The sequence below is a fragment of the Gossypium hirsutum genome, chromosome D02, assembly GCF_007990345.1.
Source record: "Gossypium hirsutum isolate 1008001.06 chromosome D02, Gossypium_hirsutum_v2.1, whole genome shotgun sequence".
Taxonomy (NCBI): Eukaryota; Viridiplantae; Streptophyta; class Magnoliopsida; order Malvales; family Malvaceae; genus Gossypium; species Gossypium hirsutum.
Genome location: NC_053438.1, coordinates 12,778,157 through 12,804,181, shown reverse-complemented (window position 1 = coordinate 12,804,181; position 26,025 = coordinate 12,778,157). Strand labels below are relative to the sequence as shown.

Below are 26,025 nucleotides of genomic sequence, written 5' to 3'. Positions count from 1 at the left end.
TTAGAAAAATCTTTTTTAGGTATATGATTATTATTGTTATTAAATTTTAATAGGATTATTATTAAATATAATTTAATAATAATAAATAATTTAATCATATTTTAATATAATTATTATTAAATATAATTTAATAAAAATAATATATAATTTAATAACATTCTCAATATAATTATTTTCATATTAAATTATATTAAAATATTTAAAATATTTTATTTTCTACATTTTAAAATAATACACTCTTATTAGAATCCATTGCTTCTCAAGTTATTTTCATTATAGTTGACACGCAACGAACACATGGTCAGAGTAGTGCATTTGAATGGTTTATTATGATCTTTAAACCTTCAAATCACAAACACTTGCACTGTACCTTCTAGAACACGAGGTCAAGTTTATGGTATAAAATGTTGTTTGATTAGGAAAAAAATTCAAATATAACATTAGATAGACTAAGGTTTATCAACAAGCGATATGAACAACCTTAAATTTTACTTTTCTTCCTCATCTGAATCAAGGAGATAACAAAAAATGCAAAAAACAAGTTCTATGTTACTTACTCTGATTCATGTAAAGAAAGGGCTTGGTTACAGGGAAATGTGAACGAAAAGGTTCAAAAGAAATCTATAAGGAAAATTTGTTCTGTGCATCATCGAACTTCTCCATCTACTCGCGAAATGTATCATTGTGTTTAGCTGTCATTCAACTACTCAACTATGCCATGCGGAAGATACCTCCAATTCAACGTCCTCTTCCCACCAAGTAAAAGTCTGCAATAATTAATGACTTGGTTTGTTAGTTAGCTGATTAGATTTTCATGATGCTTAATCCCTACCATGTAATATATGTATATAAGTTGAATTTCTCCTCTTGTTTCCCTAAGTTCCATGTATCCAGACTACGATGCCAAATTATGTGTATTTTTGAATAATCCAATGCAAAATGCCCTTCTAAGTTCTGAGAATACCAAGTTAAAGTATTCTTATATGGCCAAAACATGTAAAACCGGAAGGAAGAAATTATGATACATAAGTCAAGCAACATAAATTCCTTGTTGCGGTGCCAATATAACCAAAATAGTAGATAATGAAGAGAATCACACCTACTCTAATAAATAAATATAAAAACTTGCAAAATTAAAAATTGAGAGGTCAAAACTCGAAAGAACATGGAGAAAATTCTATTCAAATGAGCACTTAAAAATAAGCATATAAATGAATAAATAAATAAATCAAAAGTATATCCTTCAATAATACACATGACCATGACAAATTAGAGAACAAATAGTTGACAAGTCATGGTTTTTCTAAGGAATCCAATTGAGTTTTTAAAGTTCTTGGTTCCAATGAGATCCCAGAAAAAAAACGCTTTAATAAAATCATCTTATTTATGCAATGTAAAAAAGATATTAATCAATAATAATAAAAAATTCTACCTAACTTCACAAGTAAAATCTAAACCAATACAATGCTTAATATATAATTTCTAGTTTAAATTGCACGAAAAAAAGATAAATTGATTCGAGCACTTAAAAGATATACTTTACACAGTATAAAACATTTGGGAAAAATTTTCTAAAGAAAAAGATCCTTGGTTTAACGCTTTTCCATTATGTTAATCAACCTACAAAAGAAACATTTAACAGTTTCAAACAATTACTCTAGCAACAAAATGCATATAACAAAAATTGACATTAGTTAGCTATAACTCATTAATCTAGTGGCAGATAGGATTAATGGTAGCTCATTAATCTAGTGGCAGATACACTACACCAAAATAGTCTTTTAGCGGTGCATTTTTAGGCCCTTAGCGGCGCTAATAAGCGCCACTAAAAGAATTTGCGGCGCTCCGAGAAGCGCCGCAAAACACGCCACTAATGACAGCGTCGCTAACTTTAGCGGCGTTTTCAGAAATAAACGCCGCTAAAAGATCATGACCTTTAGCGGCGCATTTCAAGAAACGCCGCTAAAGATCATGACCTTTAGTGGCGCTTATCCAAAAAACGTCGCTATAGACCCTGACATTTAGCGGCGCTTCTCCCACAAACGCCGCTGTAGACCCTGACCTTTAGCGGCGCTTTTCACACAAACGCCGCTAAAGACCATGACCTTTAGCGGCGCTTTTCACACAAACGCCGCTAAAGACCATGACCTTTAGCGGCGCTTTTTCTATAAACGCCGCTAAAAAACATGAACTTTAGCGGCGCTTTTATCACAAATGCCACTAAAGAATAAACCTTTAGCAACGCTTGTCGCAGAAACACCGCTAAAAACATAACCTTTAAAAAAATATATTTTAATTAAATAATATTTATTTTTATGATAAATATTTTATTTTATTTTATTTTTTAAATTTGAACTTTAAATATACTTTTAAGGATAAAAAATATTATTTAAATTAAATTTTTTATGAAAATTTTAACTTTAAAATTAAATATAAAAATTAATGAATTTAGTTTTAGAATTTAAAACAATAAATTAATAACACAATTAAAATCCAAAAGTTAAAAATAAAGTTATAGTAAATATTAAAGTAAAAATAAAAATTTAGAATCAAAAATAAAATAAATCATACATATGAGCAACAGACTGACTAGTTGAACAATCCTATGATTATAGACATTGCAAGGTAATAAAAAATACAATGCATTTTCTTAATCAAGTAAATCTTGGTAATAAAAGATATAATACAATTTACATGACTCAATAATTTACAGTTTAATAAAAGATATAATCAAGCAAATATGAAATCCAAATCCAGAATAAACGCCTATTTACATCTCTAACTCCCATGCATTACTTCTTTACATGACTCAACAATTTACAGTTTAACGGAATCGAATTTCTCACCCACTACACCACCTTTTTGTTTTTGGAACTGAATGTAACGCAAGGTGCTGGCAAGGAAAGCATCTGCCACACTATTAGGGTTTGTGGAATCACTTTGCATCTCGGTATTAATTAATTCTATCAGCCCTTGGATTGCGGAACTGGTGATTTGCTTATTGTTAGACCCTGCAACCTCTCCCGCAAATTTTTTCAGTTGCTTATTGTTAGAATGAATTTAATGTTTACATGAAAAAAAATCTAAACCAAAGGATAAGTTTTGAGGCCAGACCTCTCCCCGTCCTTTATGCCATCCTGATCATCAACCCAAAATAGATGGGAACATGCATAAACAGCTCTGCACTAATTAGCCTTCTTCAATAGCCGAGCTGAATACTGACCAAAGTAACACATATTTAAGTTTTGTATAAACAGTTCAATGAAGTACAATGAATCAGAGAAGAGGAAGCAATATTACTCCTGTGGCTTTGTGTGTCAAAGGATCTCTGTTCTCAACACCAAATACATTCATCCTCTGGAGAGTCCCAATTATCAGATGAATTGCAGTCACTTGGGCTTTAGAGTCCTATGATCAATAAACATTCATGAAACTCTACACAAATTAGAAAGGCATAACAGACTTCAACAATAGCTGATCTGAGTAGTACAATTACCGCAATTTCTTCTTCATATAATACAAACGCTTGTGTGAAAAATTCATACGCAACATGCTCAATGTCACAGCCATTAGCTACCTGATAGTCAGGAAACAGAACAAGGACAAAATACAGGTTAAAAAGTTAAACATAAAATTCAAGCCTCTCTTCATCAAAAAGGAATATAACCAAAGACAAAGCCTGCAATACTGTTCACTATGCATATATTGCTAATATCATAATGATAATATGCAATTCATTAAACTTAAAAGTCATAATGATGGGAGATTTATGATGATAGCACCCCCTTCGCATCATCTTAAAATAAAATTATTGATCCCTAATGCCTGGAATCAACATAATAAATTAATGGAACATTGGTAACAGCCCTAAGAATGTGACAAATAAAGCTATTTATTCTTGTAAGCACCTGTTCCATCAGAAACCTTGCACTCTCGTGAGCAACATTATTTATCTCAATATGCCTTTTCCCAACTATCAATTAGAAAAATGGCATCTCTTGGAGTTCAATAAAATTTGTTATCATCTAAAATAATTTTCAGGGTTCAATTCACTATTTAACCAATGACTGTTATGCAGAGTTGGTTTAAGTCAAGTCTCAAGATTACCTCAGCACATTGCAGGTACAACCTTAATGCAAGTTCAGGGGATGGAACAGCTAAAAGGGACTCAATGATCTGAAAGAAGGGCTATTAGAGTGTCTTTTGCATAATGTGATATAAGTTATTAGATTGTAGTATAAAAAGAAAACCAGTATTATAAAAATAAAACATCTGATAACGTTTTAATTCCACTTGTGGAATTAAAATTTAATACTCACAATATATCAGATGCTAATTTATATTAACGTATCAAAATATATAATTATAAAACAAAAATATAAACACAATATATATTTATGAGAATTAAGGATCGTTGAATTTTTTAAATTTAGAATTAAATTAATGTAACATATAAATATTAGAGGATTAAATTTTTTATTAGACTAATAAAAAAAACTCACGACAACTGTTCAATCACTCATCTACAATTAATGAGAGAATATATTAAATATTTAATTTCAAAAAATTAAATAATTAAATAAAAATGAATAATTAAGTGACTAAAATAGAATAAATTATATAATTAAGTCACTGTTCTTATATTTTACCCTAATATAATAGTGAAGGGAGGCGTAATTATTTGGTTACGTGCCCCATGATTGTGTATATTTTAGAAAAATAATAATAAAAATAAAAATTAATAAAAGGTACTTGTACTTGAAACGCAAGATACTGGTGGCTTCTACTCCAGCTAATATACTAATTAATTAATACCTATTCTTATAATATTCCATTTCTTAAATCTGTTCAATGACTGCATTTCATGTCCCCAACTTGTTATTCCCTTTTAGATATCTTCACATGCCTCTCACCTTTCTTCTAACTCTTTCTTTATTTTTTTTTAAAATATTTATTCAAATATCAATTAAAAATATAATATGTACTTTTTAAAAAATATATATATACTATAAGGATACTCATTCAATTATAAAATTTTTAGATGTTTTCAAATTTTGATTTTTTTGTGTTATTCTATTATTAAATAGTTAAAATAGTATTTTTTATATATAAGAAAAAGGGGGAACTTATTAAGTAAAATATTCATTACAGTACCGAGGAATGATTATCCTGTAACAAGACACATGCACAAGTAACTTCACTAGTAAATCAAACCACATCATCATATTCGATTGTATAGTACACATTGGGGTTGCAAGGTGAAAATAGCGGTGGTATTCCCTAAATTCACTTAACAAAACCTTCTTAGAAAGTCATTCTCTGTTGTGATGGTGAAAGAACTAAGAGTTAGGACAGACAATTGCAAGAATGACAACAATAAGACAAACCAAAACCAAAAACAACTCAGCAGTGGGAGATTTATATTCCCTCAAAGGTCTTTTTCCTTGTAAATTTAGCTGTTATAGATTAGTTATGTCAAAAAGAATTACACAATTCAATGGTTCCTTCACTAGTGTAACAGAATTAATGTAGATGCAAAACAAGAGCTTAACAGATTAGAAGATATGCTCACCTCAATAATACCTCTCGCTGGACCAGTTGGGAGAACACCATAGGGAAATAAATAGAGATTAAGTCCAACAGCTGTAAATATGTCTCTTAGAAGAGCTATCACTTGAAGAGCAAGAACATCTTGTCGACAATCATCTCCAACCTTGAATAAAAGTCAATTATAAAAAGATGGCAGCATGGCTTTCTGTAAGAAATCAAGATAATGCATTTTATCCAGCAAAACAAGAAAGCTAAACAAGTTCAATTATGCAACCTGGAACTGTATTAGGAACTTAAAATTGAATAACTAGAAATTGTAGTACATAAATGCAACCATCAATAATATGTTGTCGAACAATTGGTAACAGTTCTAGAAATGAACTATTCTGAAATGAGAGAATGTATACAAGTCGCTGATCAGAGAATGGAAGACTACAGCTGTATGCTTTACAGCTTCAAAAGTTCAACAAATTAATGGCGTCAGAACAATCATGTTATGTTTAGCATTCAGCATAAAATCCCATCAAAAAAAATTTTAAGCAAAGATAGAAAAAGAAACTGAAAAAGAGATCCTTCACCTTCTTCAACCTTTTTTTTATCTCTTTATTTCAGCGAACAGCCTTACTCCCCTCTTCGTTTCCTTTATCTTTCAACTCCTCTTCCTCCGATTTCTTCTCATCTAGGGTTTCCGTCGCCATAGAAATCACCAGTAAAATTAAAGGACACTGTATGTTCCCTTGAAAGCCTAAAATTAAAATAAACCCTAACAGATCGAGAGAAAAGGAGTAGCTATGGTGAGTGAATTCAGTGCAGTGAAATGAAAAGGAAAAATAAGTGTGATTGGTGTAGGTGTATTGATTGGTGTTGTTGGAAATGGGAAAAAATAGCGCTATTCCATGAGCAGTGGCTATGGATACACCACTTTGGTTTAAAAATTGGCAACTCCTTGCCGTTTATAATTAAGAAAATCAGGAAAAAAAGAGTTAAAAGCTAAAATTAATAGATGAAAAAGAATGAAAAGTAGAAACCTAGTCAATCAACACAAAATCCAAAGGACAAATATTTGAATCATACGGCAGGGAGAAACTAGCATGACAGTGTTTTCGAAAAAATTAATCATATAAAAAACAGAATATGTTGCATTAGTAAGGAACAAGAAAAAGAACCTGCAAGGGTATGTAATCTGAACATTGGTAACATCCTTGGTTATAGATTTCAAGAAAATCTCAGATGGTTTAACTCGAGCTAATAGTCGCAATCCCTTTTTGCTCTTTTTCTCATCGTTTCCTTGGTTTCCTGGTTCTGGGTTCTTTGATTTTGGACCCCTTTTATCCATTTGAGAGTTTTAAGACGAAGAACAAACAACAACTGGCTTGGCTTCAGTTGAGAAGAAACAGAGTTGAATAAGCTTTTGGATTTTTTTCTTGGATGTGGGAAATTAGGGAGTTTAGGGGGGAAAGTTGGGGATTTCGGATGGGGGAGTTCTATAAAATGGCGCGCTGTGAAATTATAATTGTGGCGTTTTTTACAAAAAAAACGCCCCTATTGGCTACCTTTAGCGGCGCTTTATTTTTTTCATTTTGAACAAAACGACGCCGTTTTGTTATTCTAAAAATTAATTTATTTTTTATAAATTAATTTATTTTTTTCGGCGTTTTTATAACAAACGCCGCTATTGCCTACCAAAGCGCCGCAAATTTTTTTCATTTTGAACAAAAAGACGCCGTTTTGCTATTCTAAAAATTAATTTATTTTTTATAAATTGATTTTTTTTGCGGCGTTTTTATAACAAACGCCGCTATTGCCTACCTTTAGCGGCGCTTTATGAAAGCGCTGCAAAATTTTTTCATTTTGAACAAAACGACGCCATTTTGCTATTCTAAAAATTAATTTATTTTTATAAATTGATTTATTTTTTGCGGCGTTTTTATAACAAACGCCGCTATTGCCTACCTTTAGCGGCGCTTTTCATAAAAGCGCCGCAAAATTTTTTCATTTTGAACAAAACGATGCCGTCTTGCTATTCTAAAAATTAATCTATTTTTTATAAATTGATTTATTTTTACGGCGTTTTTATAATAAACGCCGCTATTGCCTACCTTTAGCGGCGCTTTAAGCAAAATTTTTTCATTTTGAACAAAACGACGCCGTTTTGCTATTCTAAAAATTAATTTATTTTTTATAAATTAATTTATTTTTTGCGGCGTTTTTATAACAAACGCCGCTATTGCCTACCTTTAGCGGCGCTTTTCATAAAACGCCGCAAATTTCTTTTTCATTTTGAACAAAACGACGCTGTTTTCCTATTCTAAAAATTAATTTATTTTTTATAAATTGATTTATTTTTTGCGGCGTTTTTATAACAAACGCCGCTATTGCCTAACTTTAAAGCGCCACAAAATTTTTTCATTTTGAACAAAACGACGCCGTTTTGCTATTCTAAAAATTAATTTATTTTTTATAAATTGATTTATTTTTTACGGCGTTTTTATAACAAACGCCGCTATTGCCTACCTTTAGCGGCGCTTTTCATAAAACGCCGCAAAATTTTTTTCATTTAAAACAAAACGACGCCATTTTGCTATGCCAAAATTTTTTATTTTATTTTTTATAAATTGATTTTTTATAAAATAAAATAAAAAATACTCTCAAAATAAATATTGTATATTTTAATAAGAAAACAAATGATAAAATGGTTGTAATTAATTATTAAGTTAGAATTATCTAAATTAAATAATTACCTATATATCCATATCATTTTCATTTCATTTTTATTTTTGTATTTTTTTTCTTATAATTTGGTCCTCTCCAAAATAAATAATTATACATAAATATCCATATCAATCTATTACTTTGTTAAACTTATTTATTAATTCTATTTAAACTAATATTTAAATATATCAAATGGTTTAGATTATATTTTTTAAATATAAAAGCATTAATTAATTGTATAAAATTTTATCATTTAACAAATCTCAAGTAAACCTTAACCTTAAACCCTCTAAATTAACCATTCAATACATATAAAATCTATCTATTATATATCTCTTAAATAATTTAAACTATACTCATAATTTCAATATATTTGATTTATTATTATCTATTTTACAATTATATAAGAACATATTTAAAATATAAATTAAAAAAATAATTAATCTAAACTTAAAACCTTAACTCGATCCCTGAATCCCTAAACCTTAAATCCCTAACTAATCTTAACCCCTAACATCTAACCCCTAAACCCCTAACCCCTAAACCTTAAATCCCAACCCTTAAACCATAATCCCTAATTCATAATCCCTAAATCCATACTCCCTAAACCTGAAAATATGAACTCCTAAACCGAATTTAAATCTTAAATTAATCATATACCCTAAACTAAAAACCCTAAACAAATTTATTATATCTCTTTTACAATTATATAAGAACATATTTAAAATATAAATTAAAAATAATTAATCTAAACCCAAAACCCTAACTCGACCCCTGAATCCCTAACTTTTAATCCCTAAACCCTTAACCCTCTAACCCCTAAACCTTAAATCCCAACCCCTAATCCATAATCCCTAAACCCATACTCCCTAAACCTTAAAGTGTAAACTCTTAATCCGGTCTTAATTCTTAAATAAATCATATACCCTAAACCAAAAATCCTAAACAAATTTATTATTATCTCTTTTACAATTATTTTAAATAATAATATTTTAATTTTTTCATGTGTTTTATTTCAAATTATTTCTACGTGTCATTATTTTCTTCTGAAGATTTTAAATATTTAATTAGAAATAAATTGAATTTTATTTAATATGAATAAACCAATTAAGATAAAATATTTTTAGCGGCGCTTTTCCAAAAACACCGCTAAATCCCCGAAAGCTCAAAAAATGGAGTCGTTAGGCTTAAGTTTTTTTGCGGCGCTTTCTCAAAAACGCCGCTAAAGCCCTGAGCATTAGCAGCGCTTCCTTAAAAATGCCGCTAAATCCCTGAAAGCTCAGAAAATGGCATCGTTGGGCTTAGGTTTTTTTGCAGCGCTTTATCAAAAACGCCGCTAAATCCCTGAGCATTAGCGACGCTTCCTTAAAAACGCCGCTAAACCCCCGAAAGATTAGAAAACGGCGTCGTTTGGCTTAGGTTTTTTTGCGGCGCTTTCCCAAAAACACTTCCTGAAAACGCCGCTAAAGCCCTGAGCATTAGCGGTGCTTTCTTAGAAACGCCGCTAAATCCCTGAAAGCTCGGGAAACGACGTCGTTGGGCTTAGGTTTTTTGCGGCGCTTTCTCAAAAACGCCGCTAATGCTTATTTTCAGCGGCGTTTTCCGTAATGCACCGCTAATGATCGATCGTTAGCGGCATTTTTTATCTAAACGCCGCTAAAAACCTGTTTTGGTGTAGTGATAGGATTAATGGTAGCTTAGTAGAAGTTATGGTGCATTATAAGATGTAATGAGAATTATCCTATGTGGATTAACCAGTAGCTTACAAACAACTTATGGTCATGTAAGAAATAATGAGCATTACCCTGTGCAGATTAATCGGTAACTTACAAGTTATGATGTAGTACAAGATGTAATTAGCATTACATCTTACCATGCATCATAACTTTTTATAAGCTACTGATTAATACATATAGGGTAATGGTCATTTCATCTTATAATGCAGTGATCCCAAAACAACATGCAGTGATGTTGGCAAATATAATAATAGTTGAATACATCATAAACCATAAACAACTTCACATAAGACTTCAATTTTAAACCAAAATAATTTGAATAAAGGTAAACATCGTCTTAAGATATTGGACACTCCATTAATATTTCATCTTTGGACAAAATATTAACTTGTAAGTGATATCTTGGTGTAGTAACCAAACATTGACAATAAGATCATGTCGAACAATAAATCTTTCTTTGGGTCGATTTATTACTCACATGTAAAATTTAATAATCGTCACATGTTTATCACCATATTTGCACATGTAATATTATTAACATTCATTTGGGCCGATCAATATCAACATAACTTAAGTTACATGCACACAAACTTTTATATTTTTTAAAAAAAATAATTTATACAAAAAAAATTCACTTTGGTGACTTATTGCTTCAATTAAGTTATTTTAATATATATATAAACATACCAATATTCAAATTTAAAATTTACCCAATAGTCAAATATCAAAAATATTTTTTATTGCTTTATAGACTTTGAAAAAAACCCAAAATAAGGTTGTCTTAATAATGCAATAAAAAAACGAAAACCTTAATCTTTGACTTGATTTTTTGTTCCATGAATACTTTGGCATAGATAAAAAAAACACCAAAGCAATTCATGTATATACATGTATTCATAATCAAATAGAAAAACTTATCCTGCATATACCATGTAAATTCAAAATTGTATTTATGATTAAATAGAGATTCGCATGAATACTTGAAAAATATTTTCAAGCAAATAAATCTCAAAACAACATCATAATAATTAGTATATCTCATAATTCAAACTATAAATCATATCATCATAACTTAACTAAATATTTGAGATCATAACAAGCCAATATCAAATACTCAAAGGAAAATAATATGAATTCATCCTTAAAAAACAATGTAAAATTGTAATCTAAATAGATTGGTACATAAAAAATCCTTTGGAGCATTACTGTACAATCGGAAAACACTTAACATCATAACATTTAAATAACTAAAACATATAGTAAACCATTCATTCACATGCATTTTCTCCCTAAATCGAGCCTTCAAGGCCCTAACAATAGTTTAGAAACAATTCAGGACTAATTTGAAATAAAACTGGAAGTTAAGTTACAAAATTTGAAAAATAAGGGTCACATGGCCGTGTGACATAGGTTAGGCCGAGTAACATTTGAACAAGGGACACACGGCTGTGTCTCAGCCCGTGTCCTCACCCGTGTAACTCACTGAGATGCCACACACGTCCGTGTGCCAGACTGCATGCTAGGTCGTATAACTCACTAACATGTAACACTAAGAAATCTCAAATGACACACAACCATGTCACCAAGCCATGCGTGTCACACAGTCGTGTGACAGCCCGTGTCCCAAGCCATGTGAACCCAAAATTTACCTAAAAATAAGTCATTTTAAATCCATTTCATAACTAACCATTCAAACCATTTGAGCACACAATCAAGGGATTCAAACACCATCCAAGTACACAAAAAAAATACCATATCAAACATTCTAAATCACCTAACTAATATGCCATTCAAAGGCACCACAATTGTTTCAAAACATTAATTACCAAAACATACCAATAATGTCATATTCCAAATATGCCAACCTAGTTCAATTAACCACTACATGATACCATAAAAGACCATTTCCAAACCATCACTTACATACCAAAAGAGCCATATATACAAGTACTTAAGGATGGTTAAAATGACCTAACTTAAACAAGCATTAAAAGTTCATCAAGTTCAAACATAAACTTTGTAACAACCTAACCCGTATCCATCGCCAGACAAGGGTTACAGAGCATTACCGGAGTTTACAATTTAAACATACACATATTTATAAATATTTCATATCATATCAATAAACATATTAGATCCAAACCAAAACATTCATATTGTCCCTTATACAAGCCCTCAATGCCCTATAAACATGTTAGAAACAAGTTGGGACTAAATCGAAAACTCAGAGAATTTTTTAAGAAACAAGGAAAATTTTTAAAACTGCAAGGGTCACACGACCGTGTGGGCATTCGATGTCCCGTGTCCTTGCCCGTGTAACTCACTGGCTTAGGTCACACGGCCAAGCCACATGCCCATGTTCCAGGCCGTGTGCTAGGTTGTGTAATAGCCTGACTTATAACTCTTTGAAAGCTACAGGGGACACACGACCGCGTCACCTGGCCTTGTGTCACACACAGCTTAGACACACGCCCGTGTCTCTGCTCGTGTGGACTAAAATAGGCCATTTTACAAGTTATTTTTCTCACCCAACTTAACATATATCTACAACCAAATTTGCACATATACACAAGCCATAACAAGGCATCAAAATCATGCATAAACAAGTCATATACATATGGTATAATATCATACAATCAATATGCCCTTAGGCACCTCAAAAGACAATATATAAACCTATCTAACTATATACTCTATTTGGCCAAAATGATCAACTACTTCCAACTAGATTTGCCTCAATACATACCATAAAACCTACTTAATAAAACATACCAAATGGTACTAAACATGCCATTCAACTACAAAGTACCAATACACAACATTTCCAACAAGTTACAAACCATATATAATATGCATATTCAAACCATAATTTCATCTTCCACAATTCAAGCATATCAAGCCAAACATCATCCATATAAGGCTAATATTTACATGCCAAATCTAAATTCATTTGAACACCAAATTACCATAACTCAAGCCAAACCAAATGGTCATTTCAAAATTTAAAACACATGGCTAACATCAGCCAAAATACCTATACATGCCATTATAACCAAAATCAAACATCCAAAAATACCGATAGAGCCGTTAGATAGTGTTATATAGATCCAAAAAGCTTCCAACCCAAACGAGCTTCTGATACACTATAAGACACGGAAAAAAACACAGAGTAAGCATATAAGCTTAGTAAGTTCGTATAACATAAAACATAACTTACCATTTCAAAACATAATAAGTAAGTAAACATAGCATATCCCAACATAATTTGGCCAAATGCCTAAGCATATACATCAAACATGTTAGTCATGTAAATACATATATAAATCAATAAACATGGATGAGCACAACCATTGATTAAGTTCCATATACATGTATCATCCAATTCAAATTTTCCATATACCATTTAACAATATTTCCATGTAATTCACATGTGTCCCTGTAATAGTCCGTAATGAACCCTTACCATTTCGTATCGGAATAATGCCCGTTGAACTCTTTAGAATACTATTGGATACCCGGGATAGCTCACACATAGTGAGCTAACTCATATAACTGTAACCTATCAAATCATGTACATGTATGTTTACACGAGTTGTAAATCATAATGCTCACACGAGCTGTGGCTCGGAACGTAGCTACACGATGCTACTCACACGAGTTGTGGAGTATTCACAACACATGTCGGACCTCAGCCATCAGTAGGACGTTTAAGACCAGCACCCGAATCATGTATACCCTAATGGCATTTCATTTGTATCTTACGAATTCCTAAGGTTCAAACAGGGCTCGGTAATTGTCATACGTCATTGGATATACAATCGTATATACATATGGCAATTCACAATTCATACATAATTCAATGTAAAACATATCAACACAATTTAGTCACACGAACTTACCTCGATGAGTACACGTAGATACGGAGGTGAATAATCCAAGACTTTCTCTTTGCCCCGATCTAAAACCGTACAAGGTCTGTCATGATCTATACAGATAAATTTAACTCAATTCAATAGATGTTTTATTCAATTTAACCTAAAATCATATTTTGGCAAAATTATCATTTTTCCCCTATACTTTTAATTTCTTTTCAATTTAGTTCTTATCTCATAAAAGTAAAAATTTATGCAATTTCACCATGAAAAGTTTTCAATTTTTGAATTTAATCTCTATTTGACAATTTCACCAAAAATCACTTAACAAAAATTGTTTATCTATCAACATCTATATATTTTCCATCATTAAACATCAAAACTCATGTATATGCATTAATGGTAAAAACCTAATAGTTTAACAGTTTTGCAAATTAGTCCTCGGGCTAGCTAGATTAAGCTACAACGATTTCAAAAACAAAAAATAAAAATAAAAAAAGGGACAAAAATCACTTACAATGCAAAGAAAAATGCCTAGCCGAAACCTTTTCCTTGTTTTATCTATGGTGGTCGGTTCTTTAGGTTAAAATGTGAAGAAGAAGGTTTTTTATTTCATCTTTTCTTTAATTAAATTAACTTATATTACTAATTACAAAATTAACCTTTTAAAACATCACATATTCCACTTATACCAAGCCATCAAATTCCACTATCTTCATTAATGATCTAATTATCATATAAGGACTCATACTTTTAGGTTCTATAGTTATTAAATACCTTTAGCTACTAGAACTAAACTTTTGCACTTTACACAATTTCGTCCTTTATCAAATTGAATATGTAAACGGTACAATTTCTTAATGAAATTTTTATACAGTACTACTATCATGCTGTAGGCAAGAAAATAATAATAAAATAAATTTTTTGACTTCAAATTTGTGGTCCCAAAAAGATTATTCTAATTTCACTAAAAAATGGGTTGTTACAAACTTCACAATTATGAACATACCAAATCACCATTTACACATTCACAAAATATCATAGTCCTAAAAGACTCTTCCTATTACATGCCACTTTAAACCAACTTCAAAACAAGTACAAAATGACTACCAAGGTATAGATGATAATGTGTGAGCTTTCAAGCCGATCCAATCGATGCTACGATTCCAAGAGTCCTACAAAATCAAATTAAACGAATAAACACAAAGAAGCTTAGTAAGTTTGATAAGTCAACTAATTTACTATCAATTACCAAATTTTCCAAGGGACGTTAACATTTACTACACCAACATCAAGCCTACTAGGCTTTAAGCCTGAGTAACGCTAGCATTAAGCCTGAATAACACTAGCACTAAGTCTCCTAGGCACAAAGCCTGAGTAACGCTGGCATTAAGCCTGCTAGGCACTAAGCCTGAATAACACTAGCACTAAGTCTCCTAGGCACAAAGCCTGAATCAATACACTGGCACTAAGCCTGCTAGGCACAAAGCCTGAATCAATACACCGACATTAAGCCTGCTAGGCACAAAGCCTGAATAACACCCAATTTGAATATAAAGTACGTTTCAACATTTAAATGACAATGCAAATTAGAACTAAAAGATTAAATCACTAACAAGGAATTGAACATAACCATGCATATACATAAAACAAACTTACACGACTGGTTTGCAGTAATCGCAAAAACACAGGAACTACTCCGAAATCTTTTCTTTTCCACGATCATTAACAAACTCATGATCTAAAATAATAGTTTCATTCTATTAAGTACTTCTAGAATTCAATTTAATCCATAATTCATATTTATGCAAAAATTATGAAATTTCCCCTAACATATTAACTTTTCGTAAATTAGCCCTTAAGCTCATAACTTGCAATTCAACCATTTTAACCGAAATCCAATTTAACCAATGTTACAAGGGACCTTGAAACAACTCATAATTATCAAAAATTCACAATCAAACCCATGGATTTATACTTTTAACAATTTAATCCCTAATTACAATTTCACCAAAAATCACTTAATAAAACATGTTTATTTTACAACCAAAACTAATAATCTTTCAACTAACATTAAAACCTATAAAAAAACCCATGGAAAGCCCCTCAACCTTTCACATTTTTGTAAATAAACCCCCGGGCTAGCTAGATTAAGTTAAAACGAACTTAAAAACATAAAAATCATTAAAAACGGGGCTTGAATTCACTTACATGCAACAAAACAAGCTTGGCCGAATAACACTTATTCTCCAATAGCTATTTTTAGGTTTTGAAACCAGATGAAGAAGATATCATCTTTATTTTATGTTTTATTTACTTAGTTTTTTTCTTTTATTTATCAAATTACCATATTAACCTTATTACTAATTAAAAATTTCAATAAAACTTATCCATGTACATCCACTAGCTTTAAATATGGTATATTTACCACTCAAGTCCATTAACTTTTATTTCCATATCCATTTGACCCCTTTCATTAATAGAACTCAAGTTCTACACCTTTTACAATTTAGTCTTTTTTACCTAATTAACCATTTAAACATTAAAATTTCTTAACGAAACTTTAAGACGACCTTAATATAATACTATAGGCAATAAATAATAAAATAATAACTCATTCGTCAAAATTATAGTCTCGAAATACTGTTTCTGACACCACTGAAATTAGGTTGTTACAACTTTCCCCCTAAAGGAATTTTCATCCCCGAAAATCTTACCAAAAAATAGGTTCAAGTATTGCACTTTCATAGCTTCTTCTGGTTCTCAGGTAGCTTCTTCTTGTTTCCAGGTAGCTTCTTCAACTATATGACGTTGCCAAAGAACTTTAGCTAAAGTTATATGTTTATTTCTTAACTCTTTAACTTCTTGAGCTAAAATTCTGATCGATTCTTTAGAATATAACAAATCAGGCTAAACCTCCACCTTATAGGGAGCAATTATATGTGAAGGATCTGATCTATATTGCCTCAGCATTGAAACACGAAAAAAATTATGAATCTTTTCAAGTTTCAGAGGTAGAGCTAATCTGTAAGCTACAGGACCGACTCTTCCAATGATTTCATACGGCCCAATAAACCTCAGGCTCAACTTTCCCTTTTTACTGAAATGAAGCACCTTCCTCCAAGGTGAGATTTTTAAGAATACTCGATCCCCAACAACAAACTCTATATCTTTTCGTTTCAGATCAGTATATGACTTATGAAAATCCAGCACTACCTTTAAAAAATCCTGAATTACACATGCTTTGCCTTCAGTCTCATAAATCAAGTTTGTACCAACTAGCTTAGATTCACTCAACTCTAACCAATATTACAGTGTTCTACATTTTCTTCTATATAGGGCCTCAAACGATGCCATTTTAATACTGGATTGATAGCTGTAATTATACGTAAATTCTACCAGCATTAAAAACCTCTCCAAGTTACCTTCGAACTAAAGAACACAACAACATAACATATATTCCAGCATTTGAATTACCCATTCTGATTTCTCATATGTCTACGGGTGATACACTGTTCTAAAATTTAGTTTCAAGAGCCTTGTGAAGCGTACCCCAAAATCTTGAGGTGAATCTCGGATCTCTATAAAAAATGATTTATGACGACACTCTGTGCAATCTGACAATCTCAGATACATACAACTCTACTAACTTTTCAAGTGAAAAATCAATACATACCGAAAAAAATTAGTTGATTTTATTAGTTCGTCAACTATAACCCAGATAAAGTCATTTTTCTTCATTGTCACAGCCAAACCTGACACAAAATCCACCTTAACCCTCTCCCATTTCCATTTAGGAATAGTGACAGACTATGATAATCTTGATGGTATTTGATGTTCAGCTTTTACCTATTTGCAAAACAAATATTTAGTCACCATTTCCATTTCCATTCAAAAATCCCACGTTTCGTACCTGACCACTAATACATTTTCTTCAGGTCACTAAACATCTTCGTGCTACCCGGATGAATATAGTATGTGCTGCTATGAGCTTCCAACAAAATATCTCATTTTAACTCAGAACTATCTAGAATACACAACTGGTTATAAAAATAAATCATACAATTATCACTTACAGTGAATCTCACAGTTGAATCACTCTAGATCAACTCTCATTTGGCTACTAATTTCTGGTCATCATTTTACAATTCTCGAATTCATTGAAGAAATAATGGCCTAGCCCTAAACTCAACTATAACAGAGCACACACCCTCAACGGAAAAATGTGCATTCATTGCCCTTAAAGCAAATAATGATTTACAACTTAAAGCATTTGCAACTACATTTATCTTCCCAGGATGGTAATTAATCACAAGGTCATAATCTTTCAATAGATCTAACCACCGTCATTGTCTTAGATTCAATTCCTTTTGCATCATTAAATACTTTAGACTCTTATGATCTGTAAAAATGTGAAACTTTTCACCGTAGAGTAATGTCGCCAAATTTTCAGAGCAAAAATAATGGCGGCGAACTCTAAGTCATGTGTCAAATAATTCCTCTTATTAGGTTTCAACTGACGAGAAGCGTAAGACATTACTTTTCCAAATTGCATCAGTACACATCCCAATACATTAAACGAAGCATCACTGTAAACAAAAAATTCTTTTCTAGACTCAGACTGTTTCAATACTAGGGCTTCCGTCAACATTCTTTTTAACTGATCAAAACTCTGTTGGCACTCGTCTGACCAAACAAACTGAACATTATTTTGTAGTAACTTGGTCATCAGTGAGGCTACTATAAAAAAGTTTTTAACAAAATGACGGTAGTAACCTGCTAATCCCAAAAAACTACGTACCTCTGAAACATTTCTCGGAGCTTTCCAATTTATAATGGCAGAGATCTTACTCGAATCCACACATATACCTTCCATGTAAACCACGTGTCTAAGGAATCCAACTTCTTATAGCCAAAACTCGTATTTACTAAATTTTGCATACAATTACTTCTCATGCAGGGTCTACAATACTGTTCTCAAATGATGAGCATGTTCGGTCTCTTTTTTGGAGTAGATCAGTATATCATCAATAAACACAAGTACAAATCTATCTAACTGAGGCTGAAAAACCCTATTCATCAAATTTATGAATGCTGCTAGGGCATTAGTCAACCTAAAAGGCATTACTAAGAATTCATAATGTCCATATTGTGTCCGAAAGGTAGTTTTCAATGCATCACAATCTTTTACCCGCATCTGATTATATCTAGATCTGATATCTATCTTTGAAAATATTGTTTCATCTTTCAACTGATCAAACAATTCTTCAATATGAGGCAATGGATATTTGTTCTTTACCGTTACCTTTTTTAGCTGTCGATAGTCTATACATAATCTCATCGATCCATCTTTCTTTTTCACAAATAATACTGGAGCTCCCCAAGGAGATATAATTGGTCGAATGAAACCTCTATCCAGTAATTCTTGTAATTGTGTTTTAAGTTCTTTTAATTTAGTCGGTGTCATTCTATACGGCGAAATCGATATCAGCGCATTCCCAGGTATTAGATCAATAGCAAATTTAACTTTCTGCTTTAGTGGCAATCCTGGTAGCTCTTTAGGAAATACATCTGAGAATTCACATACTATCGGTACTTGATCCACCTTCTTCTTTGACACTTTGGAGTCTAGAATGTAACATCACAACCTTTTCGTACTAGTTTCTATGCTTTTACTACTGATATCAAACTCGAAATACCATCAGTTTTATCAAATCTAAAAGAAATTATCCTACTATCGGGACATCTCAAACCAACTCTTTTTTTTCGACAATTAATCACAACATCATGTAGTTTCAACCAGTCTATTCCCAAAATAACGTCAAACTCATCAAAAGGTAAAAGCATTAAATCGGTGGGAAAGTTGTAACCTTGAATTTTCAGTGGACATTGCTTGCATACTAAGTCAACTATAACACTGTGACCTAAAGGGTTAGTAACTTGTGACGCAATCAGTGGACTCAACAGGTAAATTTTATTCTGTTACTAACGTAGTGCATATATATGAGTGTGTTGACCTCGGGTCAATTAATGCATATACACTAACATTAAAAAGAGAAAAAAGGTACCAATAATGACGTCGGGAGCCGATGCCTCCTCTCATGCACGGATAGCATAGGTTCTGGTAGAAGCTCTAGCTTCAGATCTATTCGGCTTATCTTTAGCTCCACTTCGATTAACTCCAGCCGAATTACTATTTCTAAGTTGTTGACCCCGTGTAGAAGTAGTAACAGATTTTTTATTTTGATCTTTATTAGGCTCATTTCGATTTGGGCAATCCCTTTTAAAGTGATCAGGGGATCCACATATAAAGCATGTCCCGTCATTAACCCTGCATATTCCAAAATGATATCGACCGCATTATTTACAGTAAGTCCTGTTGGTATTTTGCACACTGCTCGTACTAGCCACTAAAGGAGTTGGAGCTTTCTTACTACTCTGCTTTGAACAATCCTTTCCCTGAAACTCTGATGGTTTTGAGAATCTATCATTAGATTCCCTTGGCTTCTTTTGTGGAGAGCCAAAGAAAGTTAGATCCAATACGTTTGCTAAAATTACGGGTTTTTTTTCTCATTTCGTCTTTTGCTAGCATAAATTTCTTCCATCTTTTGGGCTCGGTCGGATAGAACCACAAATTCACAAATCTTCATGGCTCTAACTAAAATTTTGATTTCGTTATTTAATCCATCTTCAAAACGTACACACGTGTCTTTTTTCGAAGGTACAATCTCATGAGCATATTTACTAAGCTGTACAAACTATCTATCATACTCGGCCACGATTCTATTCCCTTATTTTAGTTCAAGAAATTCTTTCTACTTTTGCTCCAAATATTGTTTGCTAATATACTTCTTACAAGACTTTGATTTAAAGAAATCTCAGTTGACTCTTTCCTTCAGTACCACTGACGTTAACGTGGACTACCACTGAAATGCCTCTTCTTTTAAGAACGACCCCGTGCACCGTAAACAATCCTCTAGAGAACACATCATTTCATCGAACACCATCTGAGTATGATCTAACCAGTACTCGACCTTGGTTGGATCATCACCCACATTACCACAAAATTCTATGGCACCACATTTTCTAACTTTATCGATAATAATCTCGGAACAGTTTGTTGAGTTGAACTTTAAGGATGTTGGGAATCAGTTTGTTGAGCTGTTGAATTACCTTTAAGTATGCCTTATACATGTCGTGCATCATGTGGAGAAAAGCATTTGGTGCCATATATCCAGGCCCTTGTAACTCGGGCTCATTTCGTGTACTATCTTCATCAATAGCTGGAATAAAACTTTCTACCTCATCGAAATCTACTCGATTGGATCCAGATGACATCCTTATCTATATGAACAGTTCAAAAATAATCAATTAGGGTTACAGGGCATGTATTTCTAGACTCTATACATGCTACCGATTAAACCGTTGCTCTAGTACCACTAAATGTAACACCCCTAATTCATCTCTGTTGCCAGATTAAGGTTACAGGGCATTACTGTACAATCAAAAAACACTTAACATCATAACATTTAAATAATTCAAACATATAATAAACCATTCATTTATATACATTTTATCCCTAAATCGAGCCTTCGAGGCCCTAACAATAGTTTAGAAGCAATTCAGGACTAATTTGAAATAAAATAAGAAGTTTTAAAAAAGTTACAAAATTTGGAAAACAAGGATCACACGGCTGCGTGGCTAGGCAACATAGGTAATCCTAAAACTGATTATTGTTTTAATTTTTGCTTATGCAAATTTGTATGTCGACTCAAGAGTTTATTTTCCTATTTTGGGATCAAGATTTCCTCAAGTGAAACAAATTTTTGATTTCATCTTTCAAGTGCTATAAACAATTTATTTCCCTAAAATAAATTTTCCTCAAATAATTCACACAAAAAGCCCTTAAATTGTTAAATGATGAAATTACAAAAACTTAGATATGTAAATGCGAATAACAAAATTTCCAAATAAAAACGATTAATAATGGTTAGATGAATCTTGGTGATTCTCCTATTTATACACATCTATATATTGACAGTTTTTACTCATTGTATACTCGCATTTTAGTTCTCATTTCTCCAATTTTTTTCTTTCTTTTTAAGGAAATTTTCTATCCCAAATGATTGAAACTTTTTATATTGATTAATATTCTGGATTTTGTTGTAAGTTCAATTCAACTAGGGTTCATTTTGCATTTTTATGAATTTTTCTTTTGTTTCTGATGATTTTGCATTAGGGATCATCATGCTGTATGGGCTGTCAATATTACTAATTAGTTATTCTTCTTGTTTCATCTTTGATATAGCTTTTGACTCTTTTAGTTAATTGTTGCAAGCCTTATCAACATTATTTTAACAGTTGGCCTCATTGCATTTTCTTGCAGGCAGTAAACAAGTGGTCTCCTTTTGAAGCTACCCGCTGTTGGCTTCAATAAACTTTCATATGACTCCTTGAGGTTCATATTAATGACCCATTGCCAACTTTTATAACTTTGTACCTTTGGGAACTTATAATGCGTATTTTGTGGGTGAACCTTCAAGGGTATAATTAAATATGTTTAAAATTTTGGCCTTTATTATATCTTTTCTTTTTTCTGGAAGAGCAATCATTTTGGCTAAAATAACTTAAACTCAATGGTCTCTCTTTGCTTTTGGCAACACATAGTGATAGCTTTAGCCATTATTATATGTTTTTTCATGGGTGAGCTACCATTTTGGTTAAAATTTAACTTAATGATCTCTTATTTTTGTTTTTGGCAAAGCATAATGATAACTTTGTTGAGGCCATGACCTCTCTATGTCGATGAATGTACTAAGAAAGAAATTCTGAAGTAAATTTTAGGAGAAAATGTTATGCACTGTATGTTTTCAGCTTTTCTTTATATTTTGTAACCATATATAGCTTTTAAGTATGCTCTTTTCTATTACACTGAAATTCATCACATATAACAAGCATATCTCTTTGCTATTATACTGAAATTCATCACATATAACAAGCATATCTTATGATTTTATTTAAACTATTGTTATAAAAGTACTTATGTTCTCTTTTAAAAAATAAAGAGGCTAAAATTCCCAAAAAAGAAAAAAAAGACTAGTTCATTAAAATTTTTAAGGCAATGATATGGTAACTAATATTTTGGGGTTGGTTACTTTGTGTGTGATCTTATGTTTTTATATCTTTGAACTATTTTTTGTTCAGTATTGTCTTCTATGTTGAACTATTCTTGCAATCGAATTATTTAATCTCACTGCCTTTGTTTTCTTCAAGTTAATAATTAAAAACAGCAAAAAATCAACTCAGGAAGAATTTTATGAGCGATGGATGAATGGAGATCTAGATATTGGTCCTCTAGGGGAAGACAATGGTAAACATGTCTACCTTGTAGATTATTCTGTAGGGAAACCAAAACCACAGCCCCCTAAGATCCAGGATCAACCTTATATACCTCTGCCGTCGCCACCAAAGAAAGACCCAGATCAAAAATGGCTTGCTAAGCCTTTGAAGCAGCCATGTTATAAAAGAATTAATAGATGGGTCCAAAAACACAACCAATTACAGTCGTGTAATGCTTTTTTTTTGATTTGGTGTTGTGTTCTTCTATGCTGATTAGTTTTGGGAATGGATTACTGGTGGCTCTTTTGTCTTAGGCTAAGATTTGTTTATTGTGTCAAGGTGTATGTATTTTTTGGTGTAGTGCTTTTCTTTTGTTTTGTTACATAGCAATTTCTATTTTATTAATAAAATCATTACAGTCTTATTACATGCCCCAACCGAACGTAATGTTATTTTTAAAGAATTATTTCAAAATTATTATTAATAATTTAACAAGAATAATTTCACAGGAGATATTTATCTCTAAATCAGGATGCATGACCAGATGTGAAGTTTATAAACAGGCTTCTATCTCTCACATTGAAGTGCATTTTTTTTAGTGTTTTAGACGATTATTGTGTTGTTTATTTACGGGATTTTGACATTCTTTTTGGGCTTTTCTAGGAAAATTTATATTGATTGTAAGTAAAGTTATTTAGGAGAGTAATTTAATGATTTGAATTCTATTTTGGAGAGGTAATTTTCTATTTTGAGAGTGTAGATTAAATTTAAGTTAATAATTCTACTAGGTTAATTATCAAGTAAAATCATTTTTTTGAGTAAAGTTACGCTGAGATAGGATTAATGAATCTCAACCGTGTTTTTTCTTTTTCCACTTCAACAAATTGTTTTGTCTTTTTCTCTTGTTCCGATCTGTGTTACAAGATTAGTTAAAACAAAAAAGTGAGATTACTAGCATCCTCCATTCCTGCCATTAATTAATAAATGTGAGATTACGAGGATTGTTCATTCCGTCCATTCAGGAAATGTGAGGTTGCAAGCATGGTCTATTCCTGCCATTCATACAAGAATATATTATATTTTTGTGCGGCGGTGGGAGATGAAAAGTCTCAAGGAGATCGAGTTTTTACGGATTTTCTGAACAATTTAAGAGAGTCACTGTTTCAGCCATTAGAGAAGTTTTCTATCATTACGGGAAGTCATAGATAGGTATGAGTCGGAACTAAGAAAGGCCGTGGTGGATGGAAATGGCAGAAAAATCGACTGTTTGTTCATCCTTGTCTCAAGGGCTAGATACGAGATGGGTAGTGCTCATAACGATTTTGTTATGAGAGATGGCTTGTCAACCATTGTCATAGTCAATAGAAAAGAAGATATGTTATTAGCTTTGGGAGATAAAAAATAATATTTTTTGACATGGTTCGAATCCTTTTTTCCACTGGATATTGATAAACAACATAAGGATATTCTTGTTTGGGTTTCATTGGAATAAGTCCCCAACTTTCTTTGGCACGAACAATTCTTTAAGACTTTGGGGAGCAGGTGGGGATCTGTTATTAAGCTGGATGATGCCACTAAAGATAAAGATTGTTCCGAAGTGGCTAAGGTGTTAGTTTCAGTGGAGAGTAATTCCTTAGTTCCTCCTTTTGTTTACGTCTTCTGTAAGGGAAGTTACTATAAAATCCTTATTTCGGTTATGGAGTGTGAGCTAGAGGCACAATGGATTGATGAAGGGACTTCTCAATTCTCCGATGACGATCGATATCCGATTACTGAGGGAGTTAAAAGGTCGCCGGCTGATAGGAAGGAAGAAGAAGGCTATAAGCCTGGGTTGAAAGAAACATCCATTGAGAGGTCTTGGGAAGTGGAACTTGGCAGTGAGGAGAGAGGGAGGATGTCGGCTGATAGGTTACTCATTGGGTTTGAAGAAATGGCCAGTCATATTCATTTAATGCTAAAGGAGAGTTGTTGGAGAATACGTGTAGGGATAGGGTAATTAAAAGATGAATTTGAAGATGTTGATCCTGTCTTTGTATCTCCACAGGCTTTGGCTGATATTAGTGCCTTGGGTGGGACACGTGATGATGTTGGGGTTGGAATCAGCGAATGAAGAGGTTGTACTCTTACTCCAGATTAACATATTTTTGAAAAGTACTTTACGAGAAAAAGAATATTTTTAAAGAGAAGTTAGAATTTTTAGTTTCTCAAAAAATTGTTTTTGGATCAATTTTTAATTTGAGAAAAGTATTTTTTTCTTAAAAAGTAATTTATTTAAAAATACTTTTATTTTTCAAAAATACATCATTTAAGGAGAAAATTGTTGACCGTTTTTACCATGAGAAAGTGACTGCAGAAGAATTGACTAGAGATCCCAGCCCTTTTTATCAGACATGATTCGTTTGAGAAGGATGAGAGTGAAAATCAGTTGAATAGGGTGATCAACAAAATCGAAACAAGAAAAGTCAAAATCAAAACAAGAAAAGTTAATTCATTGTATGATGTGGAGGATCAAAGAATTGCAAAGCTTTGCAAAGCTTGGGTTAAAAAATAGAGGGGGACGTAATGCCCCAAAAATATGAATTTCTATTTGTTGATTCTTACTTCTAAAAAGTGTCTGTTTTAATGATTAAGGGTTTTGATTATGTAATAGGGGTCTCATGTTTGAGCTCTAGCATGAGCAAGTGGAAAATTTTTATGCTTGTGCCATTCAGGTTAAGCTTTGATTAAATTTAAATACTTAAAAAATTTCTGATTTATTAGTAGGATAGGATTTGTTTGTTTTTTTTTTTTTGGATAAAATAAATAAGTTTTAATTA

At 32.0% G+C, this 26,025-nt stretch overlaps 1 long non-coding RNA gene across 9 annotated transcripts; it reads right to left on the bottom strand.

Annotated features, from left to right (window-relative positions):
• Window positions 1–2,626: 2,626 nt before the first annotated feature.
• LOC107910370 (uncharacterized) lies at window positions 2,627–7,048 on the bottom strand. Of its 9 annotated transcripts, none has more exons than XR_005910204.1 (8): window positions 6,717–7,037; window positions 6,129–6,295; window positions 5,573–5,755; window positions 4,108–4,176; window positions 3,497–3,577; window positions 3,301–3,408; window positions 3,115–3,218; window positions 2,627–3,011 (listed from the first exon to the last, which is right to left on the bottom strand). It is a non-coding gene; the product is annotated as an uncharacterized lncRNA (long non-coding RNA). The 9 variants fall into 9 exon arrangements; XR_005910203.1 differs by having other exon boundaries at window positions 5,573–5,713; window positions 6,129–6,313; window positions 6,717–7,036; XR_005910205.1 differs by lacking the exon at window positions 4,108–4,176 and having other exon boundaries at window positions 5,573–5,713; window positions 6,129–6,313; window positions 6,717–7,048.
• Window positions 7,049–26,025: the final 18,977 nt, after the last annotated feature.